At 39.2% G+C, this 21962-nt stretch overlaps 1 protein-coding gene across 1 annotated transcript in view; it reads left to right on the plus strand.

Moving 5' to 3' along the window:
- KCNQ1 (potassium voltage-gated channel subfamily Q member 1) overlaps nucleotides 1-21962 on the plus strand; it is a 332273-nt gene that overhangs the window by 231631 nt on the left and 78680 nt on the right. The window lies entirely within an intron of this gene.

Genomic DNA, 21962 nt, shown 5'->3' on the forward strand with positions numbered 1-21962 from the left:
AACATAGATTACAGGTAGAGATTCATTGTCATGGTAGAGGTGTCATTGTTAAAAAATACAGGTTTGCTTATGCTGGTATTTAAGAAAGAAAGGAAGAATTAAGAAGAATAGATTTAATCTTTTACTGATCTCTTAGAGTGATTTGGTGAGGTAGTGAAAGCATTGCTTTACTTTAGAGTTATTTCATTCATGTATCTGACCTGTTCATTAGTTATTAAGACTGAGGAAAAGAACTTTCAGTTTCTTCCAGTACTGGAAATGTGTGGTTACCTCATAAAGGTAACCACCTCTGAAAAAATATCGAGCAAATATTTTGCAAACTAAAAGATGTGTGTGCAATGCATCCTAAGGACTACAAACCAGCACCCTGATCTGCATTGATTCGCTTGTGACATGCCCGTTCCTTACACATTTCTCCTGAATTACTTTAATAAACTTGAATACTCAAGTACTCAGAACTGCACTTCACTCTCCTGGAAATAATGGTGTTTTAAAGGAAACTGATTTCTTTTAGTGTATGGGGGACACAGGGGAGGAGTGAAGTAGAAAAGAGGAAGGTAGAGAACATTTAGCACAAAAAAGAATCACTGTGCAGTGCTCCCTCACATCTGTGGTTAATATGTGTTCTTACACATGGAAGCCCTTTCCAGAAAGTTTGGATTACATTTATTTATTTTCTCTCCATAATGTCAACTAAAAGTGTGGAACACTAAGAAATGTCTTGTGACTTGTGACAAAGAGCAATGACTTTTCAGTGTGGACAAATAATTCTCAAATGGCAGCTAAAGCAGCTTCTCAGTGCTATTTGTAAAATCTCCAGCGAGCCTGGGAAAGCCTTGGTGTTGTACTGCCTCAGAGATAAGCTGTTTGGGGATTATTAATTACTCTTTTTTACATCCTTACAAATAAGTACACCGTGAATTTATAGTGACGGGGTTTTTATGTCTTGTAATGGGACTGTAAAACACTCCCTGTATAATTTTAGTATAGCTAGGTTAAATTTTAGCCTTGTTTTAAGTAACAGACCCTTCTTTCTTTGCAGTTGCATGAGGTCATCTGTGGTTTCAGAGTTGTATGTTATCTGCCCTATACAGCTAGTCCTATCTGCAGGAATTTTATCTGAAAGTAGCTGAAAGGCTAAAAATAGAGAATTTCAGTTGAACTCAGCAAACAGTGGTTAACATAAAAACACACTGGCAATGCTAGAATCACATTTTTGCTGCAGCTGTAGATGGTGGCCAAAGCTAATTTTTTGGTATTTTTGCTCTCAGAAATTGGCCTTCTCTTTCCCATAAAGTACGTGGTGCTTGCTATGCTTTCAACATACAGTTAAATCCTTCCTGAACTGAACAGTCTATTAAGGATATCAGGTGGTTTTTAAGGTGGCAAAATACTTTAAAGAGTTTCATCCCAGTTGGTTTGTGAATTAGTTTTCTGTCTTGGACTTCAGGAGGAGATATTTTCAGTGCTGCAGATTAGTGTCAGCATCTAAACACCTCTTTTGAAAAATCTGAAAAATTTGAAAAATCTCCTGTAAGTTAGAGGAGGGTTATGTACAGCTAGCAGTACAGAGGGGATGGCACCTAAAAGAGACCTTTCAAAATAAAAAGCTTAAACAGCTGTGTATTGACAGGAATTGTGATAGTTTATGGGGAAATTTCAAGTATTGACATCAGCAAAATGTTGTATTTTCTTCTGTAAATTTAGGAATATGCTAATTTAAGGGAGTGAGTTTCTCGTGCACTGAAACTTTGACCTTGTGATATACACAGTTTGTGATCCTGAACCTAAAGATTGTTTCCTAAGATGCCAAATCCAAAGGGATGAATCAGACTTGCAAGAACCTTCCTGCAGCTTCCTTCCTGCTGATTGCTGTACTTTTGGCAAGACCCTGAAAAGGTGGTTTTGTGACTGTGAAGTCAATGTGAATTTTGACTTTGCCGTTGTTCTCTGTTGCTTACAAAGCTGAGGGTGTGTTCTCCTAAAGGTGTCCTGCTGTTCTGGGTGCAGGGGGCTGCCCACAGCCCATCAGCAGTGATCCAGTGGGAATGTAGCAGCAGGAGTGCAGCACCCAGCAGGGCTCACAGCCCCTGCCAAGGGCCAGTGGCCCAAGAGAGTGCGTGTGGATACCTCAGGGAATGTGGCTGAGCAGGATTACAGCAGCAAATCAATTTATTTGTGGTGACCAGCCTTCTCTTTTCATCCTTGAAACATCTGTGAGTGACTATTCAGCCTATCCTCACAGAACCTGGCCACAGCTGGCTTGCTACCAAGCTCAAAATCAAAAACAGTTTTTCCAGATGGGCCCAGCTGTGTGTGCACAGTGCCCTTCCTCCTCACACAGCACTCTTCATCCTCATGCCGCAAGCGCTGCCTGCCAGGGGCTTAATTCTGGGTGTGCCCAGCAGCTCCAGCCAGGAGCAAGCCCACAGCACATTTGGGAAATTCTGTGTCCTGTGCAGCTCCTATTTTCCTTTCACTGCACTAAATTTAGCTTGGCTATAAATGACTGTGGTGCTAGCTTTTTAATTTTCACATTAATCTGTTCTTTTTCAGCCTTTTGCCAACCATTAATTTAGCTGTAACGGGCACAGTTTGCAGTTCTCAGGTGAGCAGCCAGGCTTGGTGCTTTGGCTGCCCTGAAGAAATTCAGTCTTAAATATGGGTACTCTACACAATCATCTAGAATATGCAGTGAAGGCTAAAAGCAGCCATTCCTTGGACTCTCCCTGTTGTCCTTGCAAACCAGACTGCCCCAGATGTCTGTAGGTCCTGTCTGTGAACCTCCCATAGTAGAATAACACAATCCAGACTCACAAAAAAATTTTAAAACCATTCTGAGCAGTAGACATTATCCTCTCTTTCTGTTGTTTTGAATATAGAACTTAATCTTCTCCAATGACTTGAACCCTTTAAAGTTTGCCTTTCAAGAATGTTTCTAGCAACCCAAAGCAGTTTTCTGGGCATCCCTTCCTTATATACTCAGAATTGTTCCTGCATCTGACAGTAAGTACAGTATTAATATCAGAATTACCAAGGTCATAATGAAAATCTTGTCATAGTCCTTTTCAGTTGCATGAAACATTAGGAGTTAATGTTATCTGTTGCAAAACTTTGCTTTGTAGAGATTTAACTAGAGATTTCTATTTGTGCAGGAGATATGGATTAGTGAGACATGTGACACCTTTTAATGTGATTCAAGCAGTTCTGTAAGACAGTATTAATTCCAAGCTTTTACAGATTTTGCATGCTTCTAGCTGAGGAGATGAACCCTAATGTCCTAACCAGTACTAACCCAAAGAGCAATAAAGACATAATTGCATTTTTTCAGATTTACTTGGAAAGCAGATAGCACCATTTTTAAAATCAATTAAAAATATGTCTATCACATGAAAACATCTACCCTAAAATAGGTGCTGCTGTGCTTGTTGACTAGTGGAAATCTGAACTGATCTTGGAAACCAAAGCTGGCAGGCAGTGTACTTCTCACAGGCCTTTTGAGTTCTAGTTATGCTGATTTGGTTTTCTGTCTTCCATCTACCATGTCTATGATTGCTAAACATATAGTAAAATTATAAGAATAAAATAAATATTTGATACATTTTTTGCAGTGAGTGCTGCCTATGTAACTTTTAAAGTTAAATAAGTGCAAAGGCTTGTTTGAGGTGGCTTTGAAAAAGCAATGAACACCATATCTTACAACATTTATGTACATGGTATGACATTTTCTTCTAGCTAAATAGTTTTCTGTAATTGTTTCAGTGGAGTACTGATTTTATCCATATATGTGTTAGAAACCAGCTTGACTGTGACCATGTTGTAGGCAGCTCCAAAGAACTGAATGACCATTGGCAAGTCTAGGTACAGTTTCTGACTTCATTCTTGCTCTTTTCCACTCTTGTTTTCTAATCAACTAACAGTTCCCCATTGCAAAAGATTTCATATCTGATTTATTTCTCTTGTTGATTTGCTTAAAAATGTGTGAACTTGAGCTGGAGAGGCATCTTTGGATTGGAGAGGAATTGCAGAGGAATCTTACTGTAATGTGAATAAATCTGCTTTTTTAGTGTATCATGAGGCAAAATCTAATCATGTCATTTCTAATAATGAACTCTCAGCCCATTCAATGCAGAGAAGTTTAGGACATGCTGCAGAGACCATTTAAAGGTGATAGGTCATTCCTTTGACCTGAGGAGCCAATATTTTAGTTTTTCCTTGTCATGGTAGGCAGAAGCATTAAGCTTTGTTGAAGTTGTATACCTCTGAGAGGACCTCTTTTGGTTGTTGTGACATAGTTTTGCTCAGCACCATGGATATGTTACTTTTATGACAGCATTTCTGTCAAAAATTAAGATATAGATCTGTACTTATTTATGTCTCATTATTTGATGCTCCATACTTACAACCCAGCAAGCACACATTAGATAGCCTTACCTTTTACTTAGAAAATTATTATACCATCTACATCATCCTGAATTCAAAAATGCCAAGTTTCTTGTTGACAGCTTATTCACCTAAAATAATTCTTCATATGCAGCCAGTTTTTCGGTTTCAAGTGAAACAACTGCATTGTCTAACAGAGGATCAAACCTTGGTGGGTTTTTCTTCTATTTTTAATTTCATTCTGTAGCCTGGGAACAGTTACCATGTTTCCTAGGGTAGCAGAGCAATTAGTGCAAACATAAAAATGTCCTTGACTGATGTCGCCCTTGTTGCACATTTTGGTGTTTTTTTTTTAATTGGATAGTAATGAATTAATTGAATTTAATTTAATAGATATTGATGACAAAAGACTGACAAACAGCACAACTTTCTGGCCAGTGCTGGAAAACAAGGTTAAAACCAGCACTTGGAGAGATGGCTTCAGAAAGGGTCTGGCATGGAGATATTCAGCACTTTGCAGGCTGAACATGCATAGGCATTTCTGGTATAAAATATTGTCAGCTTCTGCAGTAGGTGTGTGAGGATTTGCTTTCCCAATACTTGAGAAATGGAACTAAAAGCTGTGGGTTTGGCTGGAAGTTTTAAAAGATACATGAAATCAATAAAAATCAAAACGAACACCACCAAGCAATTACTCATCTTGTATGTAGTTTTTGCAATAATGCAGAAGTAATAACCTGGGGGATGTGGAGGAATATTGAGGCATATGGAAGATTAAGTATCCCTATTAATTTAATCCTTAGTCTTTTTCCAGATGCTGAAGTACAAGCATACGGAAGCAATTTCCGTGCTGAACTTTGTGATGGAGGATGCCCATTTTCTGTAAATTGGACTACAACTAAGCACATCCTTCAACAGTCTGGGTCATTAGGCAGCCTTACAATTTTAATAGCTTTTCTCTTACCAATCTGATAATGTTTCAGTAGGTAGACAATGAAAAACTACAGATTTCTGTGTCCAGTGTCCTACACTGCCCATCTTGCCATCTACAGTAAAATAAAATTATCAGGCATGGTAAAAAATTAAATTTTTACACAGAAAAAAATTAAAACAAATAAATAATTGCTTGCTGGATTCGCTGCTGCCAGAAGCTTCAGTAGCTAGAATAGAAACAAACTGAGAGAGAGATTAGGCGAAGCCATGGAGAAAGACTCACTTGAGGATTATTAAACAGGATGTCTGTATGTAAACTCTAGTTTAGCAAGTACTTTAAACAGTAGTCAGGGATGAGTTGATTAAAAAAACATTAAAAAAAAAAAAGGGAAATTGATGATTTTATGCATATGTACTTTTTTATGCTTTTATTTTTAAGACTCTGCTAGAGACAAGACTGGGACAGAGAAATTTGTTCAAGATACCCTTTTTATCCCAGCACTTTATACACAGCTGCTTGCTGCTGGATTTGGTCACCCACACAGCCTCATGGAACACTGCTGTGCTGCTGTGCCTTGGATCTGATCTGTTTACAAAGGCTGTGTAAGCAGCATCCTATTCCTGGGAGGGTTGGCAGAGCCATACCTAGAAGACCTCAAGGTCTTTGGAGTGGCCTTCACCTGCATCCATTTGTTAGCACCAATTTTATCTCTTTGAAGAGAATTAGATCCTATTGCTGCACAAATTCAAACCAGTCAATTTTTTGCATAATTTTGAAATGGTTTAGTATAAACTGTGTTAAGTACTATCTATAACCTATGTTATGACCTATCTATAAACTATGTTAAGTGCTATCTATAACCTGTAGAAGAGTTTGTAGGAGTAGTAGTAAGGTATAGTTACCTCACCTGCAGAGCAGTGTTACAGGCATTTGTGGCATTTTGCGGTCTGTTTCTAAAGCATCAGCTCTTGGATCAGAGTAAATCTGATTATACAAAAAAAGAATAAATCTAGTATTGAGCATAAATAGCTGCAGATAGTGAGAGTACTGCACTGTATCAGCTTATTTGCTGGAAATGAGAGTGTACACTTCCTCAGCACTGAAAAATGAAATTAAGTGATACAAAATATGATCTCTATTCCCAAGAAAACTGGCTGAAGGTAGTTCAAGCTAGCACACAGAGGCTATGCTAGTACTCAAAAATAATGACTAATTAAGCTCTGGTGACTCATTTTCATGAGTTGTCTGTGATACTCCTCTACAGATTTTATGAAGAATAAAAAGGCAAAAAAAATACTCCTAAAGAGAATAATTCTTGTTTAAATGAGTTTTGATAGATTTTACTGCAAATTTATAGCACTTCTGGATGCAGACAGCAGTTGAGAAGCATAATGCTGAGGTCAGAATGTAAACCTTTACAAATTCAAAGAGTTACACACACACACACACACACACACACACACACACACTCTTTTTTTTTTTTTTTTTTTTAATTCTTAACACTGGCAGTGGCTGTGTGCTTATGATCCCCACAGATGTCTGCTTGCTTATTAAGAGTAAAAATCCCAGAGGAATTTTAGCTAACATGCTATCCTATAAAATCTAGGAATTTGGGGAGGGGGGGGAAATTGGAGGAATTAAATAATGCGTTGCCAGTTAATAATCTTTTAAACAATCTTCAGATTAGTTGCTGGTTTGAGAATCTGCTGGTGGTGTTTATATTTGAGAAGTATGCAAGTGGATGTAAGGTCTGCAAATGGGGATGACTCGATCTTTTATCAAACCATATTAAAGCCTGTTTTGTCTGGCATTCAGAGATAAACCCAAGCAAGATTTGAAAGCAGCCTCCATCATTCCTGTGCAGAGAGTGTTTACATTTGATGTGGAATGGAAATGCATGGTGCATATATGCCAAGGGAGAATGTGGAACAGTTGTATGGACTACCCTGTAGAGCAGATTAGAGAAAAGGCATTTAAGTGAACAACACATGTGCACAGCATGGTACACAGACAACTTTTATTTGTCTTTCTTATAGGTTAAAGGAGAAAATAAATGGCCATAAGATCATCTCTGCTTTTTCTGGGGGGTATGTGTGTTGCAGATGAGCAACCAAAAAACAGTCCAGCTTAAGTGGCAAATTTAGGGTTTCATACAGTAGGATGAATCTTTACTGAAATTAGATGCATCAAAGTTGAAATTGTTCCATGTCAAAGATCTGTTTTTGGAGTCATCTTGCTGAAATTAAAATACTTTATTTTCATTTGCAGTTGAGTATCAGGGAGGGAAAGTGGATGGAGCTGAAAGGACTCTATTCAGGCTGCAGTCTTTTCAGGGCTGGAATCTATTCAGCTCTTGGAAAAGATTCAGAGAAAAGGGAGGTTATACTCCCTTTCTTACACAATGTCCATACCTTCTGACACCCTATCTGCTCCTCCTGTTCCCCCCATCCCTCCCCACCCTCTGCTAAAAATTGCAAACCAAAACTGGTCCAGGAAGAGAAATAGGAGAAGAAGCCTTTGCTGTCTGATTCCTACTTAGGACTAGGGGAGTCAGAGGGAAGACAAGGAAAATAGGCAGTCATTGAAAGTAGACTGTGAGCACATGGTTCAAAATATACCTAACACTCCTAGAGCTCAGGCAACCAAGAGGAAAAATATAGTTTCCTCAAATCCACCTCTGTTGTTGTGTCCTACCCACTGTTGTTGATTACAACAACAATTTGCATGTTTTTAAGTATCCCATGGTTTCAGCAGTTAGCACAGGGCTGTGAACCCATGTCAAAAGCTCATTTTCTGTCCCAAACTAAGTGCTGCAACACTTAGTGCTTCCATCCAGCAGCTCCAGCTGGCACAGTGGGATTGACCTTGTATGCCACAGGTGTAACAGTCTGATCAGCTGCCTCCCTTTGGATGAATCTCTGTGGCAGCTTTGTTGTTTCCATCATGGCATGAAAGCTCCTGCTCTGACAGGTTAAGCACATAAAATAAAGACGGGAAGGGAGAAAGAAAAATATTGTTTCCCTCCTTTACAGCTATGGTGCAGGAAGTGACTTGCCTGAGGTATCAGGGTGGCATCTGTGGCACAGCCAGGAATTCAATTTAAGCTATGTCTGGGACTTAACCACAAATCAGCATTCCTTTTTGTTGTTGTGTTTAAACGCCCCTCTGGTTTTGAGTAGTTATATTGGCCAGTGCAGGGTTCAACATAATCGTATCCCATTAATACTAAAATCATCCAGTACTTGAGAACAGCATATATAAACACATAAACCACACCAACCCAGCCAATATAAATGTACCAGGACTATTTTAGACAGTGCATTTTAAATCATCTAGAAATTAATCTACTAACATCATTTTGTAGCTCGGGAACCTAGGAGTGGAGAGGACTGAGCATGTTTAAATGACACAGAAACTGTTGTACATATAGATAATTATGCATGTAGTTTTGAAAGCCAAAAAAATTATATTAAATACTGTATTTTCACAGTCAAGCAGAGTGCAATATTATAGTGAGTTCAAATATTCATATGAGTTTCTATTTTAAAAGCCTTGGATCCAACATTGCTCGCCATTGACCCTTCTGTGACATCTGTTAATCTTGGGTTTATTTCAATTTCTTTCTCTCTCTTTTTTAAACAGATGACTCCACTTAAATCAACACTTGGTTTCCATTAGACAGATAGAAGGTGATTCACTTAGTAACATGTGCATCTTTATCTAGTTAAGTCCTAATAGCCTTAATATATCAAGGAAGCTGGTGTGATTAACAGCACTAAAGGCTTTGTCAGACACTTCACCTAATAAATACTGCCCTTTGTCCAGTCATAGAAAAAGAGTGAACAAATAGATTGTGTTTCCAAACTTAAAATGTGTACAGCCTTGTTAAGTATTCTAAAATTATCCCTATAAAAATATATGTTGACAATAGGAGTTACATCTACATCTCTGTCTGTGTTTGTACATGTCTGCCAATCCCAGTGTGCTTTGGCTCTTTGCCCTTCCTGGGCTGTCCTTTTTCCTCTTTATCATTTCATGATGCAGCCACCACTCGTGTATGATTTTCCTCCTGTTCACTTGCATTTGGGGCAGATGCTTTTGCCAGTTCTTTGTCTCTGGTTGTCATAGCTTATCTGTCCCGGGCTAGAGGGATGTGTAAATATCAGTTTTGCCACTCCAGTTAATGCTGGCAAGAGAGACATCTGACTGGACTTGACCATCCTGTAGGATAATCCTGCCAAATGAGGCAATAAAAAAAAAACCCAAGAGTAAAATATATTCAACATGTCAGCTTGAATGGAGATGGGGTCCTTGCTTCATCATAGCTGAAGTTGTCTGGTAGCTTTCCAGTTGTGCAACCAGTGTCTGTGAGTATGCTGTGCCTGTCAAGGAACTGAAGGGAGCCTTTATTCTGCTTCTATCCCAAGTTTCTAGAGAGCTTCAACCAGAGGAATTTTACACCAGAACACCTTAGAAAGAAAACAGTCAAGGGGAAGTTTTGCCTCTTCTCAAGAAGAGGCTGCCTGAGCCATAATCACAGATCCTCTTCCTCTGTTTGCTCCATGTTACAGAAAGGAATTTTGGCCAAATGTTGAGGTCAACCAGCCAGCCCCAAAGAGATTTCACCATAATCTTCCAGCAAAATTTTGGTATCAGAAGTGGGTGGGGAGGAACACAGTGCCTTTTCCCTTATGCAAAAGAGCTGTAGTTTCTGCTCTAGCCTAGAGTTCATACTCTTTTTGGCTAACACAGTGCCCTGCAGGCACATTGGCCTGGGGCCCAGGGCTCCATCAAGCAGCATTTGGGTGGCACTGTATCCACACGTGGCTTATTGGTGTGGGTGTGATGCTCTGCAAACATGCAGCTGTGTCTGGACTTAGCACGGGCAGCGCTGGTCCTGCTGCCCTGGCAGCAGAGTTTTGACTATAGCTGGCTGGACACACTGCTCACAATGAATGGGTCATTTAAAGCTGCTTCAAGACAGCAGCTGACAAAGCTTGTTTTGAATCCAAGCCTTCTGAAATCTCTGCGCAGAGGAATTTATGAAATTCATAAATTTCAGCTAGAAAAAAAAGCCAGTGGAAAGTAATTTCCTTTGAATAGAGAAAGGAGAGGAGGAGGATTATCAGTTAGTGGTGCTACACTTGAGAATGAAAAGGACAGTGATTCCTACAAACAAGGTCACCTTCATTTTGTTTTCTGTGCACTGGCTGTACAATTTCAGTGAAAAATCAGTTAAAGAACATCACACTAGTCCTGAAACAAAATGAGAACTACTTTGGTTGGTGGTTTAGAGAGGGTTTTTTTGGTCATGAGTAATTGTGGTAAACAAAGACAGCCCAGACTGCTGCATAGTCTCTTGTCTAAGACCAAACAAATAATTTCCTTTTTTCTCCAATTTTTGTCCCTAGTCAGTTCTGAGGTGGCTGCTTTAATAAAAACTGATCAAGTCCAGTGCTTCAGTAATTTTGATGGCTCCTTTTTTTCCACTGCCAGTGGAAGGGATGTGAGATAAGAGTAGGAAAGCCACAGCCTTTAGAAGGTCAGTATTTCTGTATGGCATATCTGAAGGTATAATTAAATCAGGACACAAGCAAATTCATTAGATTTATCAGTGACTGCTACATCTATATTATTTGAAGAGCTACATCTTAGAGGAGTGTAAATTATACTGTGAAACAAAGTCCTAAAAACAGCTGATGTAGATTTTGATGCAGTGAAGTTCCTCATCTGTACCCTCCACACACCCTTCCTGAGAGAGTCTTGTGCTGATTAATAGCTGGGAAGCAAATAAGGGTTAACTTCATAAGTGCAGCAGACAAACTTCAGAAAAAATGAATTGTTCTGTCTTCAGAGACACAGAGATGCACTCAGGGAGTTGAAGTCTTTAGGATCTATGGCCTCTTTGCAGTGCAGAATCATCATTATGTAATGGAATTAATCCAGCTCTCACTTGATAATAATTCAAGTTCATTTTTCTCTCCAGCTGCCCTGTGTTTCCCCCCAAGCTTTGACCTGTATTGTAAACTTAAAAAAACATCTTCAAACATCTCATCTCCAGCTCCTGAGTAAAACCTGGGATGCTCATGTAGGCTGAAAGCTCTAAGAGCTCCAGCCTTTTCATGTGTGTGAATGAGACTATTCTGATTCCCAGTGGTACTAGGATTTTGGATATTATTTCACAGTTGTCACAGGGTCCAATACACCCTGTTTTCACCAGCACAGTGAGGATACACACTCTGGTCCCAGCTCCCTCAGCCTCATGTGAGGCTGAAGCAGGGAGAAACAGTAGAGCAGAAGATTTGTGTGTTATAGAGTCCTAGACTTTTAAATATAAAATAAAAACAAGATAAATACAGCAGTAATGAAACAGCTATTTTCTATGCTAGATAAATTACTAGTAGGTATCTAGGAGAACTCTTAAAAAAAAAGTAGAGAACTTCAGAAACCATTGTAGAAGACTGTGATTTCATTCATTTTTGTAGTGTGATTGTAGTGAGGGCAGGGAGGAATGGAAATAGGTTACTAAGATAAATTTATTACAGGTGAATTGGGTTAAATGTAAGTCCAGAAGAATATGATCTCTACATATACAGTACTATTTCAAACATTTTGTGTGATGTTTTGATCACTGTTTCTTCTGGAGGAAGCTATTGGTAACCTTGTAAAAGACAGGGATTGAGATTCCTTCTAGTAAAAAATTATTGAAGTCTATTATTAATTCACACTAAAAGAGTATTTTAAATAACTTAGGGGATGTCTGCAGAGTAGGTACATACTGGTCACATTCAGAAATACTTTCCTTTTAGGACATGGGTGGAAAAGCGTAGGAACAAGACCAATATTTTAGTCAGCAAAGCATCAAGGATGCTTCTGGAAGAATATGGTATGCATTAGTTTAAGGGACAGCTAGATATCTCTTTGAAATTATCTAAGAAAGTTAACACAAATTGAAGGTGGTATGAAGATCAGGTCAGAGACTGGTTTAATTAGAGATTTAATTAAGGATGAAATTTTGTTAGCTAAGCTGAGCTGGTAATTATCAGGCAATAACTTAGTGACTGGGGATCTTCCCTGTGCAGCCTCACATGAGGCTGAGGGAGCTGGGGCCAGAGTGTGTCTCCTCACTGTGCTGGTGAACACAGGGTGTATTGGACCCTGTGACATCCATGAACTTGCAGCAGCTTGAACCTTGATTCCTGAACCTGGATACCAGAGCAGCTGGAGGGCATTGTAAAAAACACAACTGATGCCAACAAAGAAAAAAAAATCCTTGTCTGGGGAAGTGTCAGAGCATATCCAAAATCTCCCTGGGCGTTGTCCCGATTCTTAGTGGTGCAGAAGGGAGAAGGTGACATGGAAGGCGTTTGAGAGGGCTCTCTTTGGCAGGGTGATGCATGTGCTTGTACATATAGACTCTTGCTTGCCTCTAGCAAACCTTGAGCTCAGGGAATTGTAAGCTTTTGTTACCCATTTTATACCTAAAAGAAGCAGAAGTCCTTCTACAATGAAAAATGCCATTTTCTTCTTCTTTGCTGTAGAAAACCCCCCTCTCTATTGAACCCAAGGAATTTGCACTCCCTAGTAAATAATAATGAGGTTTAGTGTAAAAGACTCGGTTTATTTCTTCCCCCCTCCCAAGCTTGCTTTCATTTCTTCAGAGGTTTGTTTTGTACTCAAATGAAGCTGCGAGATACACATTGAACAGGAATGAATCACAGTGGTGCTTTCATGGCACTGCTGAAGCTAATCACTTGGCTTGCTGCTACAGGCATCTGCAGGCACCTTGAGCTGTGCTACAGTAGTGTTCTGGCTCTGGAGGCCCAGCTATTTTAAATCATAATAGTGACACAGTGTGCATGCCTTCTTTCAAAGAGCCTGGGCAAGCCACGCTGAGTTGATTTTCTTGGCAAGCTGTGTACCTATAATTTTGTCTTATGTTTTGTAATGTTGGTATCTGGGCACAGAATCAAAAAGCTCCACTGAACATATAAGAAATTTTTTTTCCAAAAGAAAAACACAACAACAAACACATTCTTTGTTTGTAGATTGATAATATTCCTTCCAACAGCTATAGATGTTTAAGAACAAAGAAAGTTACCAGCGAAAATAAAAAGGGAAAAGAAACTTTATGATTGTGGGAAATGTTTTGAGGCTTTTTTGGCAAGACTGCCCAGGTGTTTTGTTAGTGACTTTTTTCTACCATGATTTTGGTTCTCTGGTAGTATTCTAAAGTGAGCGGGTTGCTCAGGACAGTGAGAAATAAACCTTCTGTGAAACACCTGAAAAGCCATGCATGTGCTCTAATGAGCTGACTTAATCCAAGAGAATTGTCTAATGCTCGCAGTTTATTCTGTGCTGGTTTCCATTTTTTGTGCTGTTCAAGGATGTAAAAGTAAGATAAAAGGATCTAGTTCTGTTACTCCCCACTTCATGTCCCAATATATTGCCTGGTTTTCAGAGGTGGTGGAGACACTGTGGGGGCTCAGTATCACTGAGAAGTCAGCCCCTACCTTTGTTCTGAAAAGGAATTTGATGCTGTATTGCCTGTACAGGGCTAAAGAGGCAGCTGCCTTTCACAGAGAGGACACTGAGCACCTGAAAAGCTAAACCTACCCTTGCTAATCTCTATGAAAACAGGAAGAGTAGAGTTCAACAAGGTTCTCAAACAATCTGTAATTTAGGATAATGGTGTAATTAACCTCATGATAATAGCATGAAATGGATAAGCATGGATGGGGCTTCATTTCAAGTACAAACAGAAGACCCAACTTCAACTGCAGAGTAACCAAGAGAGACCTTTCTGTTCCTGTTTTCTATTCATTGTATGAAATTGGTAAATGCTCCCTACCTATGCTATTAGGGATGAAGCTGAGGAAGAGCAACTTCTGAATACAAAGTTAAAAAAGAGAATGAGTGAGTTGTTATTGGCAATTTTTTTGCTAGAGATCTCCCACAGTAGTATTGGAATATTACAGATTAGAACTTTCTGTGCATGGATTTTTTTTGGCCATCTCTATTTCCTATGCATCAGTAACCAACCTTAATAGCAATATTGAAAAATTGTGATCAAAAGTGTTCCTATTTTCTCAGTGATTCTTTATTTCTCAACTCTGAGGAAAGGGCTTTTCCCTACCATAGGAATGTTACCATGGTATGTTGTACCCATTTTTTTTCTCTTCTTGCTTTTTACCTTAGAGTTGTATATTTCTTGTGATTGCTGGTGCTGCTGATGCTTTCGCTAAGCATTCAGGTTTGACTGTTTCTGTCAAAGGCTTTCTGAAGTTATCCTTGGTTTCTAGAGGCAAGAAGAGGAGGACAGCTTGGTTTTGGTTCATGGTAGTCAGTAGACCCAAAGCTGCTCCAAAAGTGTGTTTTGTTTCCAGGCAAGAAGATTTGATTTCAGAAAATTAGTCTCTCTAGCTAGTTGTAGGGAGGCAGATTGGTTAAAGTTTACAACCTCATTTTGTTTAGCCCCTGGAACAGGGCCATGGAGTCTCAAGTTTCCTGTATAAAGAGAGATCTGTGCTCGGTCAGAAGGTAACCAGGCAAGGTACGTGAAGGCTGCAGGGTGAACGACTCTTTCAACAATGAAATCAGTTTGGGGTCTTTAAGATCCCAGCAGTGAGTTGTCTCAAGACAGTGTTAAGCAGGCGAAATTCATAAAACTCTCAGAGGGCCAAAATAACCACCCTTGAGAAAACAAAACAAAGCTTCAGAAAACACTAAACAGCAAAAAAATTCCTACAAATCTGATAATCCTTATGAAGTTCTCTGGCTCTCAGGAAATCAGAGGAGGTGAGAGCTACTCATGTCTTCATTTCCTTCCCAGTGAGTCCTGTGTGCTTTGGCTGCTCACATGCATACCCTGGGCAAATGGTATCTCATGCAAAATATCTTGGTGCACTGTTGTTCTGGGAGCAAATGTACAAATGCACCTTGAGTTTGAGGATTAGGGATTTTAAATAGTCATTCCTGCAAACAGGATTCACCTTGTTTCCTGATGCTGAAGGTGTTACTATACAATTAGTAAATCATATTCATACATTACTCTAGAGCTCTCAGGCAGAAAAAAAAGACAGGACGAAAAGAAACAGACTCTTAGAAATATTGAGTTCAAGAAACAGCAAACTTAACAGCATTATGAGAGATGCAGTAGTGAAAGTTTGTGTTTTTATAACCTCGTTTTCCTGATTCCATGAAATTAGTGAGGAAATGCATCACTTGTTTGCTTTGCTCATTTATCTATTGGTGCCCTGTTGCCTTTCCAGTAGCATGCTCTCTGATTCTTTTCTCTTGCAGTAATTTACAGAATAAATTCCATCAAGAAGAAAAGAAAATGTTAGTTATCTGATTTTCACCATCTTTCCACATGGTTTAGGGAAGTTTGTAAATTGTCTCAATGCGTCTAAGTCCATCCTTGAATATCAGCAAATTAACTCCCCCAGCACAGCAGTCTAAACTTTGCCACTTTCAGTATGTAGCTTTAAAACATTAGAAAACCTCATGTTGAGAAACATTAGAAAAAACCATTAGAAAAATGTACTTGAGCAGAAACATCACCAAAGCAATGATGGTTTACTTAGAAAACTTAGGAAAGCCCCAGTATTTCTGGAGTATTTGTGGGACCTTGGTTTTGGTGAAACCATGAGGCTGAGGCCTGAATTAATTTCATGTAATCTTACCATATTACTGGCACCCCTTTCCAGGCAGCTGAGAGTCTTTATCCTCAAGGCAGCTTCTGCAGAGAAGTGGGGTGAACCCAATCCTGCTGAGATGTGCAATGGGGAGCAGCAATTGCCAGGTGTCCCTGTGGGGTCCTGGCAATTTTCTGCTTTTTCTCATGTTAAAAGCAGCTCCATTGTGAGCTGGATTTTTGCAGGGATCTCCATAGATGGTTGTTCTTGCAATGAAACTTTTCCAGAAATGAGCATTTCTTGTGCTCTTTCCCTCTCAGTTTCTGGTTTTCTAAAGGTACATCTGATACAAAGCTGTTCAAATATTTGTCTTTAAACAAATGGGCTGGACAAGTGCTCAACATTGGGGAGAGAGCGCTGGATTTTCCTGGTATTGACTGATGCCTGCTTTGTTGTGATTTTTATGGAATACTAATTACTTTTTTTGTTCTCTGCTTAAGCTAAGTAAGAAACAGGTATAAAGTCTGGTTCACTAAGTGTGTGAGGTGATGCCAAGCGGTGTCAAAAAGTCCTTTTCTGACAACAATGGGCTGTTGTTCAGTATCCTCATGCAGGTTAACCACAGAGCTGCTCCTGAGAATCCTTCTGATTTATGATGACATTGTTGGCAGCAGCAGAAAGCCCTCTAGCAGTGCTTTCCACAGTGCTGTGTCAGCAGTTTCTTACATATACACACACTTAATATATGTATTTATAGCAGGGAATTCTGGCCCAGTTCTAGAATTCATCCTGTTTTTCTTTGCACTTGAGTGATGTTTATTCAGCAGTAATGTATCTACCTACATCTCAGGTTGCAAATTTAGTGTCTATATGAGTATCAAAACTGTTCTAGTCAGAACAGCCTTGGGAAATGAATGAAATTAATTATATTGATCCTATGTTGCAAATGCCTTGCTAGGAGGAGTTCCCTGGGAGGGAAAGAAATTCTGGCTCTGCAGTGATACAACTTGTCTCAATAAAGCACATATAATGGTATTAGAGAAGCAGCTCTGAATTCACATATACAATAACTCTAGTACAATTATTATTTTTCATCAGAACAGAGCTTCTGCTATGTTTGAAAGACATGACTTTTCCAAATTGAAGGGGGAAAAAAACCTTTAATCTGCATTTAGCAGAATTTGCATTAAAATGTTGCTTTCCTGTCGTATCATCCTTGATACCCTCTTTCTGCCTTTCCCTCTGTCTATCCCCCAGGAATTAAAGAAGCTCTGCCCTACTTTGGCTTATATATAATTTGTCCTTCATCTGTTTCTTTTTGCTGTTCTCTTGTGGGGCAAAAATCCTGATAAAAACTACACAAATGTAGAACTCATGAGATTTGTATCTTCAGCCTTTATATGAATGTTTTTGTGGGTTTTGGTTTTGGGGTTTTTTTGGGGGGTTTTTTGTTTTTTTTTTTAGTTTTGGGAGGCCCCTCAGTCTTTGATTTGTCTAGAACAAGCTACAGGTTTTTTTGTTCTGAGGCAGGAACATCATGAAATGTTTTGCCAATATTGAGTTACACACCATACAACAGCCATTTCTAGAAGGCAGCCTGTGGATTATGCTCAGGTCCAGTCAAGATCAATCAGTCACACAATTCAGGCTCTTAATCTTTTCTTCTAGTTTGTGAATGTATGGATAAAAAGAAGCAAAAACACATTTATTATTACATTGATATTTTATTGCATCTTGTAGGCAGTCAGTGCAGAGTAGGTGAAGGATAAACGATGACCAACAGGAGGGATAAATGCACAAGATCACAAGTGGGATGGAAAATACTGAGGCATTCCTGCTGCTGGCAGAGATGTGTGGGAATAGCCAGGCTATAGCCAGACTATGCCATGTTTAGCTCCAAATTCTTCCTTTGGGGACAAATCCCACAGCATTTCACGTGCAGGCACTGCAGGCCTGACCTTTTCTTCCATTATGTCACTTCCTACTGTGCTGTTGTCCAGGATCTCAATAGACTTCTCAAGGAAATAATTTAATACCACATGTTGAAGAAACATTTCCTTCTTAATTTTGCAAAGCCTACTGCAGTTAATATCTAGACATGCCTAGATTTGGGGTTCTCTGTTTTTTCCTAAAGGAATTCTTATAGGGTATGAGTGACTAATAATATGATGGATAAAAAAAAATAATTGATTGATTATCATTCTACCTTTCTAAGGGTTAATTTTGAATAACTTGCTTGACACAGTAGGATTTCAAAAAACACTGAGTTCTTTCATACTGTGGAATTATTCCTGGTCACAAAGTGCATTAAATGCAATATAAAGGCTTCAGTAAATAGAATACTTCTTACTGTGATGCAGTTCTCAAGCTCACCTCAGCCATAATATTTTTTCCGGGTCCTTCCCACTCATCTTATTTCTCTTGTTTTTCTGTTGTTTACATTTGAATTGGAGGGCTTTTTTCTGAGTTTTCTGGTCTCGGACAGGATTAATTGGCAGTGCTAGGAAAGACTCCTGCACTCACCTGTGTTGATCTCAGTCTTGGCATCACCCCCACCAAGCCTGAATATTACATAAAGTGAAAGTCTTGGGGTTTTGCTGCTTGGGAGCATGGGCTAAATGATTGATAAGGGATACTTGCTGCTGGCATCTCTTTATTGGGAAGGTAAAACCTATCATTTTTTAGACAGTTATACTGTGGATTTCACATAATTAGCAAAAAATCACATTCTTTGCCCAAAATCTTGTCTTATCAGAATTAAGTTTTCTGCTTCAGAAGATGGAGGGCTAGAGCTTTTCCTAAAATGTCTTTTCTTTCATTTTTTTGGCTAGAAATTCTTTTTTGTTGACATTGCTCTTAGAAAAGACAATTAATTTGTCTGAGGTTTCAAAAAAACTTTGATATTCAACAGTAAGGAAATCAGGCCCAAGGGTTGTACTTTCGCAGAACTACTGAAGAGTTACCATTTCACAGGAAGCATAGGATAGGCATACAACTCCTAATATATTTGTTACAACTTCTCTTATTATCTGAGAGAACATCTGATTCATTGTGCAGTTTTAAATATACATTTTGATGATTATTATAAAAGCTTTTACAATTAAGCATGTCAAATGCTGACTGAATGAGGAAATGCAATGCCCTCTTAAGACTTTCATTTTATGAGTGTAGAAAGTGAGTTTTGTTGTCTGTCTTTTAATAATTTCTGCTCCATTAATGCACTCTTGGTGAGGTGATATTCTTTATCAGTGAACAAGCAGTTTGCTGCATTGGGTAAATAGGGATGTAATTCCAGGAAAGCTTAAGAATTAGGAAGCTTGAGTGAAATGAAAAAACAGCTCTCTACTAAGAGTGCTTGTGTGTCCATATACATGTCTAGCTAAGTGTGAATTTGGTTTGGCTAGGAAAAATAAATAAGTAAATAAATATAGCTGTGAGTCCCTTGAATCTGTCCTGGGCCTCTTGGATTTGTCAGACAGCATATCCCTGTCCTCAGCAAAACAAAGTGTCTGCCACAGTCCCTGTGTCTGCTTGTAATCAGCCAGACAGTATCTGCAGAGGAGGATGAGATACAGCACAAATTAAAAAGCAAAGGGGAAGCCAGGACATAAAAGAGATAAAAGCAAACTTGCCATGAGCTGCTGTTGTGGGTACTTTTACAGCAATTCAGCTGAGTAAAGGCGCCAGGCTCTTTCCTCAGTATTCATAGAATCCCAGAATGGGTAAAGTTGGAAGGGACCACAGCGAGTGGCCTGGTGTAACCTCCCTGCTCAAGCAGGGCCAGAGCACGTGGCACAGGATTGTGTCCAGACAACTCCTGAATATCACCAGTGAGGGAGAATCCACACCCTCTCTGGGCAGCCTGTTCCAGTGCTCAGTCACCTGTCCCTTCATCCAGGTCATGGATGAAAAACTCAGACAAGACTGGACCCAGTATTGAACCTTGGAGGACACCAGCAGGGACATTGATTCCAACTGTCTGGAATTAAGGATGGTATAATGCAGTGGTGCCTAAGAATCAGTCAGCTGTTTTCAAAATTGTTTTGTCTCCAATTTCTCATGTGTAAATCTCATTAATCTCAGTGTAGCTACAAGCAGGCTCAAGGAAAAGGCAGTAAATTTCTGAGTCTGGAAAGCACCAAAAACCGAGCAGCAATAGCTGTTTTTAGACCTTAATCTAATGAAGACATGCTCTTCTTTACATGCTTCCCTGAAATATGAAAAAAATAAAAACCACATGAATGGTGAAATTGAACAAAGGTAGAGCGTGAGCAGCAGCATAATACAGAATTGCTTGGCTTTTGCATGCAAGTTTGGCTGAAGCACAAGTGAACAATTACACATCTCTTTATTTAGGCTGCTTTAACCCACTGGACTCCACTAACCTTCCCTGCAGCAGATCGCTTTCTCCAACAGGTCTAGTACATTTAAGTTTAAGGTGTAGTACATTTCAAGGTTACTTGTTAATTTTTTTAAAATGTTGTTTGAAAGAGACTGTTCCCAAATTTAATGTTGCACACTTGGCTTTAATTCATCAAGGTACTTAAGTATGTGCCATGTGTAAGTATAAATGATTACTGTCCACTTCAGTTGGAAGTACTGTTGCTTTAGATTTATGTTCTGCTTGAGTAGCTTGTTGAACAAAGGTCTTCATTTGTAGTTAGGTTTCTCTTTTTTTTTTTCCCAAACTTTAAAAGCAGCTCTGACTTTACTGTTTTTGAAAAGCTTCCAGCTTTTACAAGGAGAATGGAATCACAACTGCCATGGCCTTTTGTCCCTGTATGTATAAATCCTGCTTAGTATGTGAAAGCAGAGGACCCTAACCACATGCCCAAAAATCCATGTATGTCTAGAAATTTTTAACTTTCTTATCTCTGGTGATAAGGACCAGACAATTTGCCAGGACAAAAACTTCAGATTCCCAAAGACCAGGCTGCTGTAATGAAATCAGGGCTAAACAACTTTATTTTTTGTGCCAATAAGTTACGCCTTATAGTGTTGACTGGTGAAAAGCAGCAGTCTCCTGTGTCCCATTCATTTATTCAGGACTCATGAGATTTCCTTCCAGTCCTTTACTCACCAATCATCACTATTGTATAGGATTTAGGAAGTCACTGATAAATCTCACATAACAGTACAGATTGATGAGAATTGGGTATGATTAAAGCTGGAAGTGCTTTTTGAGGTGTCTGCAAGGTACATCCATGTGTAATTTTTATCTTACTTTATGTAATGGAAAAGTCTTATCACATTTTAGTCTGAGGACCAGATCCCTCATAGTGAAAATAATTGTGAAGTTCTACTTAGAAAGAAATATGTTACAAAAGTAAGAAAGTCACCATTTTGGGGTGTGTAAGATTTAGAGTAAGGTGAGTTTTAGGCATCAGGATGGTGATGCAAGGTTTTCCAGGAGCCTTTTCTTCTCCAGACTGAACAACCCAACTCTCTCAGCCTGCCTTCACAGGGGAGGTGCTTCAGACCTCTAATCAACTCAGTGGCTTCCCTCTGGACCTGCTCCAACAGGTCCATGTCATTTTTGTGTTGGAGGCCCCAGAGCTCCAGATGGGGTCCCAGAAGAATGAAGTAGAGGGGCAGAATCGCCTCCCTTTAGCTGCTGGCCACAATTCCTTGGATACAGCCCAGGTTAAAGCTGGCATTCTGGGCTGAAAGCATGCACTCATATAGAGCTTTTTATCCACAAACAGCCCAAATCTTTTTCTCCAGAGCATGTCTTGATCCATTCTCCACCCAGCCTGTATTTGAGCTTGAGGTTGTCTCAGTCCAGGTGCATCAAATTAATGGAAATGTTGTAGAGTGTGCAATCAGTGTAGGTTTACAGTGGAGTGAAAAACCTCATGAGCTAAATTATTATGAACTTTATGTATGAGTACCGAAAATCTTTAATTTTAAATGAAATCCCTATTTTACTGAAAATAGGAGGTTCCTTCAGCAGCTTCTTCCTAAAAATGAAGCCCACAAAAGCTTGAAATACTGAAAATTGAAAACAA

The sequence above is a fragment of the Lonchura striata genome, chromosome 6 (genome assembly GCF_046129695.1).
Source record: "Lonchura striata isolate bLonStr1 chromosome 6, bLonStr1.mat, whole genome shotgun sequence".
In the NCBI taxonomy this organism is placed as follows: domain Eukaryota; kingdom Metazoa; phylum Chordata; class Aves; order Passeriformes; family Estrildidae; genus Lonchura; species Lonchura striata.